The sequence below is a fragment of the Podarcis liolepis genome, assembly GCF_965112155.1.
Source record: "Podarcis liolepis genome assembly, chromosome: 7".
In the NCBI taxonomy this organism is placed as follows: domain Eukaryota; kingdom Metazoa; phylum Chordata; class Lepidosauria; order Squamata; family Lacertidae; genus Podarcis; species Podarcis liolepis.
The window spans coordinates 29,858,656-29,877,348 of NC_139561.1; the positions used below are offsets into that span (position 1 = coordinate 29,858,656).

The 18,693-nt window shown below is 47.0% G+C and overlaps 2 protein-coding genes across 6 annotated transcripts in view; one reads left to right on the top strand and one right to left on the bottom strand.

Annotated features, from left to right (window-relative positions):
- Window positions 1–14,395, bottom strand: part of KCNAB2 (potassium voltage-gated channel subfamily A regulatory beta subunit 2) — a 107,261-nt gene extending 92,866 nt beyond the window's left edge. For all 4 annotated transcript variants that reach the window (XM_083513166.1, XM_083513164.1, XM_083513165.1 and 1 more), the window contains exon 1: window positions 14,305–14,395. The gene's annotated coding sequence lies outside the window, so the exon portion shown is untranslated. The remainder of the gene's footprint in view (window positions 1–14,304) is intronic.
- A 3,054-nt stretch (window positions 14,396–17,449) lies between these two features.
- NPHP4 (nephrocystin 4) overlaps window positions 17,450–18,693 on the top strand; it is a 97,801-nt gene continuing 96,557 nt past the window's right edge. The window contains exon 1 of one of the 2 annotated variants that reach the window (XM_083512837.1): window positions 17,450–17,677. The gene's annotated coding sequence lies outside the window, so the exon portion shown is untranslated. The remainder of the gene's footprint in view (window positions 17,678–18,693) is intronic. The other variant, XM_083512836.1, reaches the window with a different exon arrangement.

An 18,693-nucleotide genomic window follows, 5' to 3' on the forward strand; every position in this document is an offset into this window, starting at 1 on the left:
CAAGAGCCCTCTCTCCCTCCCGTGGTCCCCAGCATCTGGCATTTCTGCCTCCAACTGTGGAGGTAGAGCATAGCCATTGTCGCTAGTAGCCATGGGTAGTCCTCTCCTCTGTGAATTTGCCCAGTCCTCTTTTAAAGCCATTCAAGTTGGTTGCCATCACTGCCTCCTGGCGGAGAATGTCAGTGGTGGGTGCAGTCCAGAGAAGAAGAAGAAGAGTTTGGATTTGATATCCCGCTTTATCACTACCCGAAGGAGTCTCAAAGCGGCTAGCATTCTCCTTTTCCCTTCCTCCCCCACAACAAACACTCTGTGAGGTGAGTGAGGTTGAGAGACTTCAAAGAAATGTGACTGGCCCAAGGTCACCCAGCAGCTGCATGTGGAGGAGCGGAGATGCGAACCCGGTTCACCAGATTACGAGTCTACTGCTCTTAACCACTACACCATACTAGCTCTCAGAGGCCAAAGTAGGTGAAGCAGTGGATACAGCTCTTACCCTTTATTTATTTATTTTAACAGAACTTAATACACTGTTGGTTATAATTAAACCTCTAGGGTTTATAGTCTAGACATGCAAAAGTCAAGATCTCTGTCTTTTTCTCTCTCTATCTACACACACACGCACACATTCTTTGTCACCCAACCACCCATCCCAGCTGAGAAAAAGGATCATTCCCCTGGGACCCACTTTGGGGTGAACATGACATGCCCAGGTTTGTGTTTTGTTGCTCCTGGCATGGCCAGGGGTGGGGAATGAGCAAAGCGGGGTGACCTTTTGAGCAGCCTGCACAAACATGCTACTTGTTCCCATTAAACCATGGCTTCATGTTAGCTATGGTGTAACATGGCATGCGAAGCAGGGCAATGACAGGTGCTGAGCTGAAAAGTGTTGTGTGGCTTCTTCCCTGACCCACCCCCGAGAAAGCTTTCTTCCTATTACTGTACAGAGGAGGAGTGTATGCTCCAAAACAAGCTGCTGCATCTGAAGTGTTATAATCCTACGGTTCATATTGAGGGTCAGTCCGTGTACTAAAATTAAGAGGCTTCTGAATGGCACTGTACAAATGTTTGGGACTTCTTCATTTAGAGATAAGGTAAGTAAGGTGACATGACCGCAAGAGGGGAGAGTGCTCTTGAGTTTGGGTCCTGCCTTCTGGTTTTCCCATTGTGGGGCATCTGGGTGGTCATAGAGAGAATACGATGATAGACAAGGTGGGCCACTGGTCTGATCCAGCACGCTCTTCTTGTGGACTTACGTTCTTCTGATAGAAGTTTATAAAATTATGAATGGCATGGAGAAAGTGGCTACAGAGAGGCTTTTCTCCATACTAGAACTTGTGGCCATCTAATGAAGCTGAATGTCGGAAGATTCAGGGCAGATAAAATAAAGCATTTCTTGACGTTCACCTATGGAACTCTTCTTGACGTTCACCTATGGACAAATCTATGCAGGAGAGAGAGAGCTGTTGATGGCTACTAGCCGGGTTGGCTATGCTCTGCCTCCAGTCGGAGGCTGTGATGATTCTGAACAGGGCCAGCCCAAGACATTTTGGCGCCTAAGGCAAACCACAAAATGGTGTTCCCATTCTAGGGAAGATGGGGTGAGTGAAGATCTACATCAGAAACAATGTGGGGAATAAAGATCTACACTGGAAACAAGGGCGGGAGGAGACCAGCAATGCCTACTATTTACCAAGAGGCCGCTGTAGAAGTGGCATTGAGGAGATGGCAGCTCTTGTTTCTAAGGAGCATGCCACAGCAGTGGCAGGATCAGGTTTAAGGTGCTGGTTTTAACCTTTAAAGCCCTATACGGCCTAGGACCCACGTACCTACGGGACCACCTCTCCTGGTATGTCCCACGGAGGACCTTACAGTCTTCAAACAAAAACATCTTGGAGGTCCCAGGACACAGGGAGGTTAGGCTGGCCTCAACCAGAGCCAGGGCTTTTTTGGCTGTGGCCCCGATCTGGTGGAACGGTCTGTCACAAGAGACTTGGGCCTTGCGGGACTTGACATTTTCCGCAGGGCCTGCAAGACAGAACTGTTCCACCAGGCCTTTGGCTAGGGCACAGTCTGACCCCCTCCTTTGGTAATCCTCACAGAACTCTAGCCCAATGGTTGCCATTAATTTGATTTTGAATTGATTTTAGAATGAATTGATTTTAGAATGCTGTTTTACTTTTATTGTTGTTAGCCGCTCTGAACCCGGCTTCGGCTGGGGAGGGTGGGATATAAATAATAATAATAATAATAATAATAATAATAATAATAATTATTATTATTATTATTATTGGCATCAGACGATGCATTCCTTGGAGGCCAGATCTGCTGCCTCTGTGGATTCTGCTGCCTGAGGCAGTCACCTCACTTTGCCTCATGGGTGGGCCAGACCTGCTTCTGAATAACATTTGCTGGAAGACACAGGGAAAGTGTTCTGGCTCTCGGGTTCTGCTTGTGGGTTTCCCATTGAGGCATCTGCTCAGCTACTGGGAGAAGAGGAAGCAGGACTAGATAGGCCCCCTTTGGCCTGACCCAGCAGGCTCTTCTTATATTCTTACTGTCCATCTGCCAAACATGGCTGTGCTACTTTTTACCTGGTAGGTGGGGGGAGAGAAGAGACTTACACTACTTTGGGAAGCGGAAAGTGCAGAAGCTCCCCACCCCCACCCCTGAGCGTGCTGATAACCGGAGCATTAATGCTGCAAGGCCAATTCTTCCCGTTCCGCACTAGCAAATTGCACCAGCTGAGTTGCTCCAGCAGAGCTTTTTGCTCTGCTCCCAATCAGCACCAAACTCAGCAACTCAGCAAGAATTTCCCATTATGCTTCAGCAGGGACTTTGGCACCTGGATGACTCAGCGGACAGGCCCCTGGCGACTCTGGAGCCAGGGAACATTTGGCGTTCTCACACAGCCGCACGCACGCACACAGTCACCCGCTGCCTTTTAAGGGGCACAGCCACTGCAATTATTTGGAGGATCAGGTGAGCTTGTGAGGGGTGTGGGGGGGGGGGGGTCCTAGCTCAACTGCTGGCAGGGAAGTGCTCTATTGCTCGGGTCCTGCTAGAGTTTCCCTACTGTGGGAACAGGGCATTGGGCTAGGTGGGCCACTGGCCTGATCCAGCAGTCTTCATATATTCTAATGAGAGCATCAGTTTTGCATGCAGAAGGTTCCAAGTTCAACATCCGGCACTTCCCGTTAAAAGCCATTTCATGATGGGAAAGGTGCTTCTCTGCTTGAGACTCTGGAGAAGTGATAACACTCAGAGTAGACAATACTGACCAAGCTGGACCAACGTCCCGACCTAGTATAATTCAGGTTCCTTTGCTCTCCTTATGTTAGTTACCTGCAGTGCTATTTTTTTCTAGAATAAGAGGTGCCAGAACTCACCACGAACTTTTGCTTTGTTCTTTTAGAATGGCAATGGCATCCAGTGAAGAAAATGCTCTGTATTTAATTAATTTAATTCAGGTTCTCCATAGGTTGTTGGACTCAAACTCCCAACAGTGGTCAGGGACAATGGGAGCTGGAGTCCAACATTATCTGGAGGGGCACATACCCCCCCCCCCAATTTAGCTGCCTCCCTATTTTTTGTGCGTTGGAAAGCTTTGCAATTGTGCCTTCAAAGAAACTCACACCCATCTCTGACTCCCTCCCTTTGAGTAATTCCACCCATGGGATCTGACCCAGTATTTCTTTAAATTTGCTGAAATCAGCTTTCCTGGGTACACAGCTGACTACACTCAGCTTTCCCATTTCTCCGTATCACGATTCCCAAGATGAACCAAGACATTTCGACCCCAAATCCCCAGTATCTCATCTCACTTATCAGACTGTTTGTTAATTTTATTTACAAGATCTATTTCCTGGCTTTCATCTCAGGGCAGATCAGATAGGGAGCCCATGACGCCCAGTAAGGCCATTCAGAGGAGCCAACTCTTAGGGGCTTCAACACCTCCCCCCCCCAATAAAATATATGAAGGGGGCTGGGCCCCCTCAAAGTTGATGGGCATTGCCATTCAAATGGTGTGCATGCACTGTGTCATGTGACGGATTATGCGGGGTGGGGGTTACCTGCCCTCCCATATTTTATTCAAGTTGGCACCTCTGAGACCAGTGGTCCATTTAGGTCTGTGCTGTATACCCCAGTACTCCTTAACCTTTCTAGATCTGAACCCACCTCAAACCCAAACCACAGAGCCTAGGACTTGCCGATCAGAAGGTCAGCAGTTCAAATCCCTGTGACAGGGTGAGCTCCCGTTGCTCGGTACCTGCTCCTGCCAACCTAGCAGTTCGAAAGCACGTCAAAGTGCAAGTAGATAAATAGGTACTGCTCTGGTGGGAAGGTAAACGGCATTTCTGTGTGCTGCTCTGGTTCGCCAGAAGCGGCTTAGTCCTGCTGGCCACATGACCCGGAAGCTGTACGCCGGCTCCCTCAGCCTATAGAGCGAGATGAGCGCCGCAAGCCCAGAGTCAGCCACGCCTGAACCCAATGGTCAGGGGTCCCTTTACCTTTAAGTTTGGGAAATACTGATTTAAATGCAATCACAAGTCCCTGGTTTGAATCTTGACACTCTTATGAGAACTGCCTCCCCACTGCAATGTAAAACAGGACAACAGCATTAGTCTCCCTTACAGGATTGTTATTAAGTTTTATTTTGATAATTTTATGTGAGCATGCTAAAGCACTGGATGATGGGCAGCCACCTAGTCCTCTCCAGATGTTGATGGACTGTAGTTCCATTACCCTGTACAGCTGGGGCTGACTGGAACTGGAATCCAACATCTGGAGAAGAGCAGGTTGTCTGTCCCTGCAGTACAATAAATGCTAAATATAATAGCAACAGCAATGAATAAAAATGACAGGTCAAATAAGTCCCTGAAAACCTAAGCAGTTAACTGGTTTTTTAAAAGTCATTATCTCAGTCTACAAACATGCCCAAGTTATTCCTAATTAAACAAATTCACTCATAACAGAAAGAGAGGTCTGGTGCCAGCAAAACTGGCATAGAGGAGATCTAGGCATTGGACTCAAAATGAGCAACAGCTTTCAAAATGTCAGAGACAGAAAACTCCACAGGGAGGAAGGAAAGGGAAAGAGAGATTTATGCACCCACATACTTTACTCATCAGGATTTTAGTGTGCATTTTGGTAAGCATTCTTTGGCAAATAATCACATTTCCCCGCAATCAACTTCCCCTACACAGTTTTGTACATTCTTTTCTTACTAATGTGTGGATTTTTAGACACACTTCCCCCTAGCATGCACATAAGTTGGAGAACTGATTTGCAAAGTGTAAATTTCGAAGAACTGCTGCGTTCTAATCCATCTCTTGTTTCCTCAACTGTGATTTAGGTACGTCTTCATTTAAATGTGAACAAAACTTAAGTCTCTCCCACATCCCTAAGGGTGGAACATAGGAAGCGGCCTTATACTGAGTCAAACCACTGGTCCATTGAGCTCATCATAGACTGCAATAGATTTTAAGCAAGAGTCTCTCCCAACCCTACCTGGATATGTCATTGGGGACTGAACCAAGGACCTTCTGCTTGCAAGGCAGAAGCTGTGCTAGTTCTCTATGGTGGTGGTGGGGGAGATAAATTATCCAAGATTCTAAGGACTCTTCTTTGCCAGACGCAGAAGCCCTCGCTCCCTCTCTTTCCCTGCCTCCCTAGCAGATATCCATAGGTACATTGATGTACTCGATCCATCAATGCTGATGCATCCCAATAACACTCTGCCAAGCAGCCCACCCACGTACCTGGAAAGCACACACCCATCGCAGTCAGCATTCCCAGGGCTCTCCATCTCAGAAATATCTCTGCTGCCCAGCTGCAAGCTCTGCCGAGTCAGAGTTTCCTGAATCAATGCAATCAACGGAACCGCGGGAGCTCTTTTCATGTTTCATGAAACCTGGTACCCAAAGCCTGGAGAAAAGCCTTGTTGGCCCACGATGTCACCTGTTTCGCATTCAAGAAGGCCTAGATTCAATCCCTGGCATTGCCGAAGATCTCTGCAGCTGAAAAGCTAATCCAGCTCATTCCCCCCCCCCCTTTCTGATTTATTAAGATGGCAGGGGATACCCAGTGGTTGGAGATGATGGGAGTGGCGGTCCGATGGCATGTGGAGGGCCCCAGGTTCCCCATGGCTAAGTAGAGAACCTAAGAACAACCAGCTGAATCGGGCCTGTTGTCTACACTGGTAGCAGCTCTCTAGGGTCTTGGGCAGAGGTCTTTATTTGGAGAGGTTGAGGGTGTTCTGCATGCAAAGCACAACTGAGCATTGGACCTTCCCCAACTGCCTTTGCAATTGCATTTCGCCTGCTGCTCAGGGTCTCCAGCCCTTTCACCCCAGGAGTCCCATGCTGGAAAACCTCATTCCTCAGGTTTGGCAGAGGATCTCGGAGGACGCCCTCTGCGCTGCTCAAAGGCTACGGGAGCCTCTCATTCTTATGCTGCCTGACAGCCAGCTGCCAGCCTTTTCAGCTATTCATTTCTTGAAATATATATTTAATCAGAGGCACCACGGTCCTTTAATTTGCTCAGCCGGGGAGAGAGAGAGTGTCCTTGCCTGCGGGGAAATCTTTCAGTGAGTTCACAGTGACTCAAGCACTTCTTCACGGAGGCAGCCGGCCGGCTGCTGTCGCCCAGAGACAAAAGCCTTCAAAAGTGCTCACGTCTTTGCCAAACACCAGAACCTCGGATAATTTGCCAGTTCTGAGGGTGAAAGAGCTCTCTTCCTTTCCACAACCCTTTACCTACTTTGCATTTCTCCAGCTGATAAGGGGTGGGGGAGAAAGGAGGGTCCCCCCCCCCCTGCACACAGGCAATAAGATGGCATTGGTGGTGGCAGTTATAGAGACATAGCTTGCTAAGACACTAGGCAGGATTAGATGGGAGAGATTCTGCACCCATGCAAATGGACTCAAAGAGGTTAAAGAATGTTTTTGGTTTTTTTAAAAAAGGTGTGGTGAGGCTGACTTGGGAGTAAAACCCATGGTTGCCAAATGAAACTGAATGGCAGTAGAGCCAAGATGGATAAATGTAAGACCTTCTTCCTGCAAGGTGTAATTAACTTATGAACTCACCTGGGAAGGTAAGCCCATCTAGGAGAAGGAAAACTCTGATCCTAAACCTCCGCTGCCTTGTGGAACATCTTTGGGAGAAGAAAAAGCTATGGGGTGAAGCCTACACAAATCCAGAGTGGAGTCCCTAAGAGGGTTGGATGGCGCCTTGTACACCTCCTTCCGGCAACTCCTGCAGCCAAGCTGGCACCCAGATACATTGCTTGGCTCTCCTTTGGACCACATCAATGAGGCCAAGAGGGGGGGGGGTTGTCATCTGGGCAGCCCAGGACCTCCAGACACATTGCCTAGACTTGCGCCCAAGGGATTTCACCTTGGTGCTGCTAAGACAGTGGTTTGACCTGACTGCTGGAAGAGCACTCCATTGTCTCTTGAGACAGATAGATATCAACAACAACTCACTGCCACATGACATAATAGCTACTAACTTAGATTTGCTTGTTTGTTTCAACAAATTACGCTAGTAGGATTACAAGAAGTTTTGTAAGGAGGAATATATGAAATATTGCAAAGAAGAGAAAGAAGAGAGATATTAGTTATGATATTTAAATGTAATAGTGAAAGTAAGAAATGTAAATTAAATGGAAAAGATTAGAAAATTTTCAGATGTGATTGATGGAAGTCAAATAAATTGTATAAGATATAAAAGTATGTTTAATAATTGTTGAAAATGATATGTTAAAAAACTAATAAAAATATTTTAAAAGATTTGCTTGTTTATTTAGTCTATTTACATCCCACCCTTCCTGCAATGGAGCCCAAGGCAGCAAACACACCACTGAAGCAATCCCATTCAAAACATAATTATGTACATATGTTGCCTATAAATGATTATGATAAAATAAAAACCTCAGGGGATGGGTGTATCCTTACCCATTAGACGTTATAATCAAGCGTAATTTCCATATTCACAAGCAAAACAGACACTAAACATCTGATGCCAGAGACAAACCTTCCAACTTGGCCATGCCAAAGGCTTTCTGTCCGGCATCTGGTTCTGGGTTTCAGCTCATGCAGGACCTCAAATCACCTTCCTTGCTATGTCTCGCCTTTGAAATGCGTGCAAGAAAAGATATTGCAAGGAGCTGATTTAGGCCATGATGCACTGGACTCTGCACCAGAGCAGCCCTTCCCTGAAAAACAGTTTTATTTATTTACTTATTTGGTATTTTAGATTTCCTTATTTGCTATTTTAGTAGATGATACTCAGCTTTTCTCAATCCGCAGCAAAGTCAAAGCTACTTGCAAATTAACGACAGGAAAACACAACCGGCAGCACAAAGGGCAGAGCAGTTCTTTAGGTTACATCACATCATTGCATGACCAAGAAACAGAACCCAGCACAGGAGTGAGCAGAGTTAATTCCTAACAAACAAACAAACAAACAAACAAACAAACAAACAAACACACTCCTTGGCATCAAGTCAAACCATTGGCCCATCCTCCCCAATACTGTCTGTTTTGACTGGCAGGTAGGGGACCACCTACACCCTACATGTCAAACACTCTTGCAACACTCTTGCACACAATCATGGCTTCCCCCTCAAAGAATCCTGGGAACTGAAGTTTGCTAAGGGTGCTGGGGATTGTATTCTGTTACAGTTCTTTGGACTGCTGAAGTGGTATGAATGTGTTTTAAATGCATCACCTAACTCTTCAAGATCTGAGGCAAGGAGCTTTCAGCCTATGAACTAAGAATGCTTATGTATTCCCTGTTCATTTATCTGCAATATCCTGTCTCTTTTCTATTTTTTTAAAAAAATATTTCATAGAACCATAGAACTGTAGAGATGGACGGGACCCAAAGCCTCATCCAGTCCAACCTTCTTGCAGTTATTTATTTTAATTAAAAAAAGATGGTGTCACAGGTTAGCCATGTTAGCCTGTTACAGCAAAACCCACAAAGGACTGTATCCAAAGGACTGTCCTACTCAGAGTAGATCCACTGAAATTAATGAACATGATTAACCCAGGTCCCTTGATTTCTATAGATTCGCTCTGAATAAAGATTAGTTGATACAACCCAAACAGTCTTGTGCCATCTAAGCGAAATAAGGCTTGCATCCAGCTAAGTCCTGTTGAGAGAAGACTCGTGGAAATTAATGAACCTAAGTGAGTGGCCATCTGCTCATCTCTGTCCTATACAATTCTCAGTATTTCAGCTATCCGCTCATTGTTATGGGAGAACACTCAAGTTCTGTCGCTCCGTTAAAAAAAAGAGAAAAATGCATTCATTAATACCCCCAATTGCATGCTGGAACATAGCAGGCTAAGAGAAACAAATTAAATTATTAAAGGCTCACATAAGTCCAAAGCTGTCATATGCTCCATCCACATCTCTGCATGGTTTACTACTCAGGCTGCAACTCTTCCTTTGCCCCCATGCTGGGGGTGAGGATGAATCTGCTTCTCTTCTGCAGGACATGTGACTGAATGATCCAGCTATTCCCCTGATGCGGAGATGCAGCAGAATTATCCACCCTCACGGGTGTGTGTGTGCCTGCTTCCTCTCTGCACGAGTCACCGCTCTGGGCTTGCTTGCTTCTAGCCAAGAGGCATTTCCAGATCAGTGACTCGTGCAGAAAAACAGGAGGCAGGCTCCTGTGAGGTTGGGTATTTCTCTCTCTCTCAAAGCAAAATCTTCAAGGGTGCAGAAGTAAGGGGTGCTTCCCCTTTTAATTCAGGAAACAGCAGGCATCGGTTGCATCAAGACTGGCCAACACTGCATTGCTTAATAGAAATTAGCCAAGCCAATGCATCTTTTAAAACTGTAAATGCAACACCTCAACATTCCAGGAGCTCCTGTCCTTGGCCTTCTTCGTCTTTTGGGGCATGCATGGATAGCTCAATCAGTAGAGCACGAGACTCTTAATCTCAGAGTCATGGGTTTGAGCCCCATGCTGGGCAAAATATTCCTGCATTGCAGGGCGTTGGGCCAAATGGCCCCTGTGGTCCCTTCCAGCTCTACATTTTATGATCACGGTAAATTCCACCACCATTATCACCTCCTCTTGCATGACACACATTCCTAAATTATTCAAGTGATCCCCCAAGAGTGATGTGACAGCAGCGGCAGCAGCAGCAGCATCCAACTGACACAGGCGGTGCCAACCAGAAAACGCAAAACCAGCCGCTTCCTGCCATGCATTAGCAACGTTGGAGGTTGCTGAAGTCAGAGTAGGGGAGGAGGTGAAAAGCTTGGTATGTTAGGCAGGAAGTTGAGTAAGAATGAGGTGGGTGGGGGAACTCAGCCTTGTAGTTTTCAGGAAGGGGTTATGGGCAAAGAAAGCCAGAAAGCACAGATTATGGGGATGGAGGAGAAGGAGCCTCTTGGCAAATATTTCTATGCACAGCAACATCTTTGTGATTCAGTTTTCATGGCACAGAACATGCAAAGTAAAACGATGACTCACCCACCTGCTCACAAGTATTTTTATTAGCATGAATGGCTGGTTTTAAAGGTTTTATTTTTAAAAAGAAAAACATGGTTGCCTGGGGGAACTTGTTAACTCACCATAGGCGATTAGGCAGGTGGTGGTTTACAAACCTGCCTAGAGCTGCTCTCTAGATTGGGTTATTTTGCCTTCAGACATGAGGTTGAATATGTACCCAAGCAGCCCTGCGGCCTAACGCTCGTTTCCCCCCCGTCTGTACAGAGCAATTCCTCTATGAGGAAAGATTACAACACTCTGGTCAGAAAAAGTAGAGGGGCATGTACAAAATAATCTGTAGGAGAAAGCAGACAGAGATAAACTTCTCCCTTTATATCAGTACTAGGTGCTGGGGACATCCAAATGAAGCTGAATGTCTGAAGATTCAGGACGGGAAAAAGGAAGGTCTTCTTCACATCATATGTAATTAAATTATGGAATTTCCTAGCACAAGTGATAATGATGGCTGCCAACTGAGACAGCTTTAAAAGGGGATTAGATAAACACACCAAGGAGGATAAGGCTGTCAGTGATACTAATCACAATGGCTGCATGTAGCCTCTAATATCAGAGAAGGTACCAGTTAGTGAGGAGTGCTGTTGAACTTGTAACCAGCATGTGGGCTTCCCATTGAGGCATCTGGCTTACCACTGTGAGAACAGGACATTAAGGGCTAGATGAGCCTTTGGTCTGATCCAGCTGTTGAAATAGTGACGGTAAGTTCTTTGGGGCAGGGACCGGATTTGTTTATGGCATGCTGAGAGGCATCACACACATTGAAGGACGCTCGTGTGGCAAGGGGATGGCAGACCCTACAATCAGCAGGTGAAGTCTTCTTGGTGGTACTGCCACCAGGGCCTGCCTGGTTGGCACTGACCCATGGCAGCGCCTTTTCAGTGGTGATTTCTCGTCTGTAGAATGTCCTCCCTGGTGAGGCACACCTGGCTTCATCACTACTGTACTATCTTTTCATTATTAGCCAGGCATTTGGTGGCTGAAGAAATACCACAGGCAACCCTGTGATCGTAGGACAAAACAATGCTTCTAATTGAAATTGCTCTTAGAATGCTTTTAACTGTAACTGCTTTCAGATGTTTCAAAGTTTAATTGTTTTTAGAATGTTTTGATCTGTTTTAGAAAGCTTTCGTTTTGCTTTTTACATTGTATATCTGTTTGTCGCCCTGGGGTCCTTGGGAAGGAAGGGTGGGATATAAACAAGCAAATAAATATAAAGAAATAGGATAACTATTATGATGCCTTAAAAACAAACAAACAAAAAAAAACTCAGTTGTTGCAGGCCTAGCCAGATTCCCCTTGGTTGCTTCTTGCACTGCTCCAGAAATGCTCCTCTGCTTACATCTTCCCCATGTTGGGAAAGGGCCGTAGCTCAGTAGTAGAGAGTCTGCTTTGCATGCAAAAAGTCCCAGGGTCAATCCCCAATGGCACCTGCGGGAAGGGCTGGGAGAGACTTCCTGCCTGAAACCCTGGATAGCCATTGCTGCCGGTGAGTGTAGACAATACTGATGGAGATAGTGGTCTGACTCAGTATAAGGCAACTTCCTATGATGTGAGTTACCAAGATGGGTTGGGGAGAGGCAGTGCACAATAGCAGATGGCTGAAGCAGCAAAAAGAACAGGCTCACCGTGGCTGAAGCTTCTGTGAGAGAGCTCATGGAAGCTACAATCAATGGGCAAGCCTCAGAAGGGCCACTGGACTTCTCGCTCAGCCACCTTCAAATTTCTGAATCCTCCGCCAGCTAGGAAAAGCTGCCAGACTCTCTACATTCATGCACAGAGGTATATCCTGGAGAGCACCTCTCGAGTTATTATAGAATTGGCAGGGACCCAAAGGGTCATATAGTACAACCCCCTATTATGTTGTATTTAAAAGAAGTAACCACAATACGTACTCTTAAACCTATACTGTATACCATCTTTAGCAGGTCTGGCATTTTAATTTCGAATATATCCAAGACCCTCTGCGGACACGTTGCATTTTCCCTCCTGGCATCTAAGACACACTACCTTCCAAAGGCGTTATGAAACACCGCCACACACTCTCTTTATGAACTAATACTTCCCTGCCAAGTCTGATCCACTCTGATCCATTCCGTATCTCAGCTTTCACCAACCAAGGTTGTTGATTGGGTTATCCTGCTGACACCCTATAGCACCTCTTTTGAGGGAGCTGCCAATATGCCACTGGGCACTAAATGCTAAAAGGTTTTGCTTTTAGCATTTAAAGCACTAAACAGCTTGGGGCCAGGTTACCCAAGGGAGCACCTCGCCCTACATATCTATGCCTGGCATCTGCACTCCTCCGATGGGGCACTGCTGAGAGTAGGTCATGCTTCAGAGGTGGTGTGCTTAGCTTGCACTAGAAACTGGGTTTTTAGCGTTGCAGTCCTAGCCCTCTGGAATCAATAACCAGATGAAATTAAGGCCATTGCTGAGCACCATGATGTCTCGGCACCTTAAAGACATTTTTATTCAGGAAAGCTTTCCCTGGTGGGTGACCCAGTCACTTATGGACTATTGATTACATATTTGCAGATATGGTTTTATGCTTCCTAGAATTTGTAAGGTACAGTTTTATTGTTTCTAGACTTTTGTAGAAATTATCTTACTGCACTTAGTAACCTGGCCTTACGTTTTATCCTTTTTGTTATTTTGCACACCTCTTTGGGAGGCTGTTTATAAATTTGTTAAACAAGTAAATCAATACCTGGCAATCCCTCAGAAGTTTTGGACTACACTCCAGCTGTGGTGGATGGCTGATGGCCATTGTAGTCCAAAACATCAGGAGGGCACCAGCTTGGCAAAAGCTGCTGTACTCCTTCGGAGCCCAACCAGATGGAACAAAGGCATTTGAGAGCAATGCTGGATGGCAATACACAAAACCATGTTTTAGGAAATAATGTTGTGGCCACGTCCAACATTTCTTCTCTCTAGAGGTAAATCAAATCTAGTTGCTGTTATTTGGGCTGAGCTCAAGCAAGTCACCCAGTAGCAATCTCTCTCTTTCTTTAAAATCCTTTAAAAAAGAAAACCCTAAGAAACAAAAAAACCCAGCCAGGCAGCCTTCACCCCATTTAGCCACCAGGAATCCTAAAGAGGTCAGGTTACAAGCCTCTGAGATGCCGCGCCCCTACAAAGGTATTGCAGAATTGCATTCGGCTTCCTACAAGAGACAAACAGGTCGCCCACCCACCCACCATCGCACTCCCTTTGGGCGATCGGAAGGGGAAAGCAATCGCTGAGCTTCTTCAGGCATTTTCGAAAAAGAAAATGCAAGTTACGAAAACCTAGCACCCAGAGGCAAAACCGAGGAGCCAGGCTCTGGATCCCACCCTCCTCTCTGTTTTATTACCTCCAGCTGACTCTGTGCTGAGGCACTGCAGCTGGCGTTTGGGAGAAGGTGACAGATCTCAGGGGCAGATCACAACACGCGCAAACAATGACCGTGCTGCTAGCCTGCAGCATTTACAGATCTGGAAGTCTAACAGCCAGAAAGCAAAGCAGGGGATCACAGAAGAACTCGCTGATCCCACTAGGAAAAAGAAGCAGCAGCTAAATAGCTTCTTTGTGTGGCACCCTAAATCCCAAGCACCCTCAACTTCCTGTCAAGGGCGCCTGTGACTCCACTAAACCAGAAGCACAAAATGATCGTTCCCGGACAGACCCCACTGCAAAGCATTAAGAGCGCCCCCCTTCCTCTCCACAATTGCAAACAGCCTCCCCCCTCACCATGCACAGACCCCCAGTGCACCCGCCCGTTGAGTCCCCCGCACCTGCAAGAACAACAGCAGCAGCAGCTCAGCAGCAGCAAAGGCACCTCCGCCAGCTTACACCATCTTCGTCCTCGTGGAAGAGGAACTCGCCCCCGGAGCTCCTCATTGGCCCCCGGGCGACGTCAATCGGTCGCATGCAAATCACCGGGGCCCCGCGCGGCGGCGATTGGCTGGCTGGGAAGCGCCTCCTGGTAACCGGCAGGCTGCGCAACCAAAGCCAGGCGCCTCGCCTGCATCCCCTCCGCATCAGCATCTTTCCCCAGGCTGGGTACCCATTTGGTACCCAGGTGGTGCCCTGGCTTGCAGCATCCCTCCTCCGCCTGGAGCATCTTTCCCTGGGGATGCTGCGCTTGTGCCCTGCTGTGGTCCTGTGCACGTTTATCAGGGGGGTAAGCCCCCACTTCTCTAAGTGGGACTTTCAGAACCGTAGAATCAGAATAGCAGAGTTAGAAAAGACCCAAGGGCCATCTAGTCCAACCCCATGTAATGCAAGAATTTCAATGCAAGGCTTTCAAGTAAACATGCCGTGGGTTGAACACATTGCACAGGTTAACCTGTGGTATTCAGCACCATGAGATGTGGCAAAGGCTACTGACTCTATAGTTTTAGTGTGGGACTGGTGGACCTCCATATCTTACCCTTTCATCATCACTGACTATTCACCATGCTGGCTGCGGCTAATGGGACAACATCTGGAGCACCATGCTGTCCCTGCATTACACAAAGTTATAGACAGAGGTCTGTCTATGGAACCTGATGTCCAGAGGCACTATGCCACTGAATAACAAATCTTAGAGACATGAAAATGGGCATGTGTACAGACACCTCAGGGGCATCTGGTTGGCCACTGCAAGGCATTAAGTCTGATCCAGCAGATCTCTCCCTCTGCAATCCTGTGCACACTTACCTAGGAGTAAGCGCAACTGAGCAGCACGGTGCAGGAGTGCCAACTTGGCCCTGCGACCGAGGGTGCCTGGGGCCAAGGGTGCCATGCAGTGTGCATAGCCCTGGCACCAAAATTTGTGGTTGCCCACAATTCTTCATGGAGAATTTTGTGCATGCTTGGGCACCCAGGGCCTCAGAGAGCTGGCACCTGTGGCACAATGGCACACATCCTTACATGTAAACAGGCAGAAGATTGGCTTGGAATCTTGTGCAAAATGACTAGAGAGGGGTAGTTACATCAGTCTATTGCAATGAAATTAGCAGAGAGTTTAGTGAAACCTTAAAGGCTAACAAATTTTATTGCTGCGTAAGCTTTTGTGAACAGATAGGGTAGATTCAGTAAGAGTTAAAATGTAGCAACCTAAATGTATGTATGGGTAATGATAACGTAATTAACTTGTGTGTGCTTTTAATTAATATATCTAGTGTGAAAGGAAGCCATTGTCTCTATTCAGGCCAAATGAAGAGAGTTAAAGCTTCTTGATGAACTGTAATTGCTCCCTGGGAGTAAGATCCCCTGAACACAGTGGGACCTACTATCTACACTTACCAGAAGGATTGGGCTGCAATTCTATGCACTTTCCTGGAAATGAGACTCACTGAGCACTACATAATAAATAATTATACATGCATAGGGTCATCTGCAGTTTTATTGCCCGCTTTCTGAGAACAAACCCCATTGAGCACATTGGGACTTATTTCTGCATACACTCCTACTGGCCTTCTGGATTTTCTTTTTCACATATCTTCCTTTAACTGATATGGAAACCTGAGTTCACCATAAGGTAGGTATTTCAGTGCAGAAGGCCCAGTCATCTGGTATCCTGTTCTCTGGGAAGCTCATGAAGAGTGGTGTCACTGTATTTAATTTGCACTTAACCTCTGCATCTTTAACGACAGCCAAGCACACAGAAAACTAGTAACTGAAGCTTTTCTATCTTATTTTCTCAGTTTCAATGAGTTAAAAAAAGCTTCACCACAATGCTGGACTGTTTCCATCAGCATGGGTAACAGATAAGAAAGGACCGGTGGACCAGCAACATTTAATGGGCTGCAGGTTACCCGCCTCTGTCCTAGAGTTTGTTGCTGAGCAAATGTTTGGATTATAAAGTGTGGAAAAAGGAGGTTTTCTTCCCCATATTCCCATAATCAGGACTCACCCTACATTTGTAAACAGCTTTGAAGTTTGTTTTTGTCAATAGGTTTATGAATTGTAAGGAAATAAACTGGAAGTGTTCAGGAACTGAAATAAACATTGATTCACAGAGAATCACCTAAGAAACGTAAGTGATTCACTTCTACAAGACATGGTGATGATAGTTGGTCTGCACACACACAGCACTTTACAAAGGCAATCCCCACCCCAGGAGGTTGTAGTATGAAATGCATGGTGATGAATGCTGGTGATGTTGCGTTTTAAAATGATTCGATATATATTAATGGAAGATAACAGTGTTGACCTCTGACAGCTAAATAGACTCTCCAATAAAGGGCCACAACTGAATAGTATTGGTGTAGCATGTGGGTGAAGAGACTAAGCCCCCAATTTAAATCTTGCCTCTCCCAGGTAGAGGACACTTATCTAGTTTGCAGCTCTGGACAATACCGAGCGTGGACAATAAACCATTGGTCTGACTTGGTATAAGACAGCTTCCTATTTCCCTTCTTAGGCCCAAAGCTCAGGGGGCAACGATAGGCCTCACAACCTCTCAGCCTTGCCTACCTCACAGGGTTGCTGTGAGGGGAAAAGGACAGTGGCACAGGTTAACTTTGCATGCCTCCTTTAGCTTCTTTGCTGAAAGTCTGAGATACACGTATAAATGGGATAAATACATAATATTGGAATTAAGGGTATTGCACCAGTTTTTAAAATAGCTGGGAGGGAGGTGGGGAAAGGAATAAAGCACCCAATTGTAAAATTGGCTGCTTCTCGGGCTGTTTAATTATATCAAAGTAATTGTTGCTAAATTGCACAGGAGCAGGGACAGGCTAAGAATAGTTTGTGCTTCCATTCTCTTAAGCTATATAGTGCAGCTAAAATTTGAATTTTTTTCCCCCCCGCGCGTGCGGTTTCCTGCCCGCTTAAGGCCTCGCCCCTTTTCTCCGTTGCCGCGGCAACGCCTATGCTACTACAACGGCCGCCACGCCGGCTCGGGCCGTGCCATTTAGCAAAGTTCGGTGGGGAGGGTAGGTGGCAGAAGAGGAACGCAAGGAGACAAAGAGAGGGCGGGCGGGGCGACAGGCAGAGGAGAATAAACCCTAGAAGGAGATGGAACGATACTGGGCGAAGGGCAGTGGCGAAAGGCAACGTTTGGCCCCTGGTGACGAATGGGTGCCCTGTCCCCCCTCCAACCAATAGGCGAGTGGTTCGGCCCGGACAAGATGGCGGCGGCTGCGCGCCCAAAGAAGGAGAGCATGAAAGCGGCAGGTAACGGGAGGTGGGAGAAAGTGGGGCGAGTACCCCGTCCCATTGAGAGAGACGATGAAAAGCAGCACGCTGATTGGCTGACCGGCTTCCCCTTCCTCGTATACCTTTAGGGGTGCACTTTGATTTGCCCCTTTCCCATTGGGGAAAAACAGAGGAGCCCGTTGATTGGCTAGCAGATTCCCTTCACACACACCCCCATCTCGCGAACTGTGGCGCCAACTGCCTCTGCCCCTCCCTTATTCTTCCGCTAGGTTCTAGAAGGTTCCATTGGCTCCTCTCCCTGCAACTTGGCCTCTCTTGACATACTAAATGCTGTAACTATATAAGGTGGTTTGTTTTTAATCACACACCAGTGCCCTCAAGAAGCTTCCCAGACAAACTGCTAAAATAAACATAATTTCCGTGGAACACCCCACATATATTATTATTATTATTATTATTATTATTATTATTAAATTATCGCCATATACTATAACAGTGGTTTGCAACCTTAAATTTTGAGTCCATGGCTCCGTGACCCCTTGGCCTGCAGATCCGGCAGCCCTTCGCCCCTTTTTTGAACACCTTCCCTTATGGATGGACGTTTCCCGCAGCCTCCTCTCCTCCCCTCCTTGGGAGTCCTCTGGGCAGCAGCCTCCACCACTCCAAAGAGAAGTGCCTCCTTGTGCCTCTCCACAGGGGCCTGGGAAAAAGATGCCCCCAGCCTTAAGCAGCCCGACAGAGATTGACCAAAGATGAACATGAAGCCAGCTCCTTAACTTGGGAGGCAGCAGCGGACGCCGCTCTGCCTGAATGACGGAAAGGCTCCCCTTCTGCGCCGGGCACTCACCTCCCAGGCAGGCGTTGCCCACAGCATGCGCAAGAAAGGCCAACATGCTGCCTGCCTGCCTGCCCGGCCTCCCACTTGCCTACCCATTCCCAACAGCAAGGGCTGGCAGGCCGGCCGCCTGGGCTCCCTCAGTCACCCACTTGCTTGCATACTCCGAGGCAGCCTCGGTTCCTGGCAGCTGGCACCC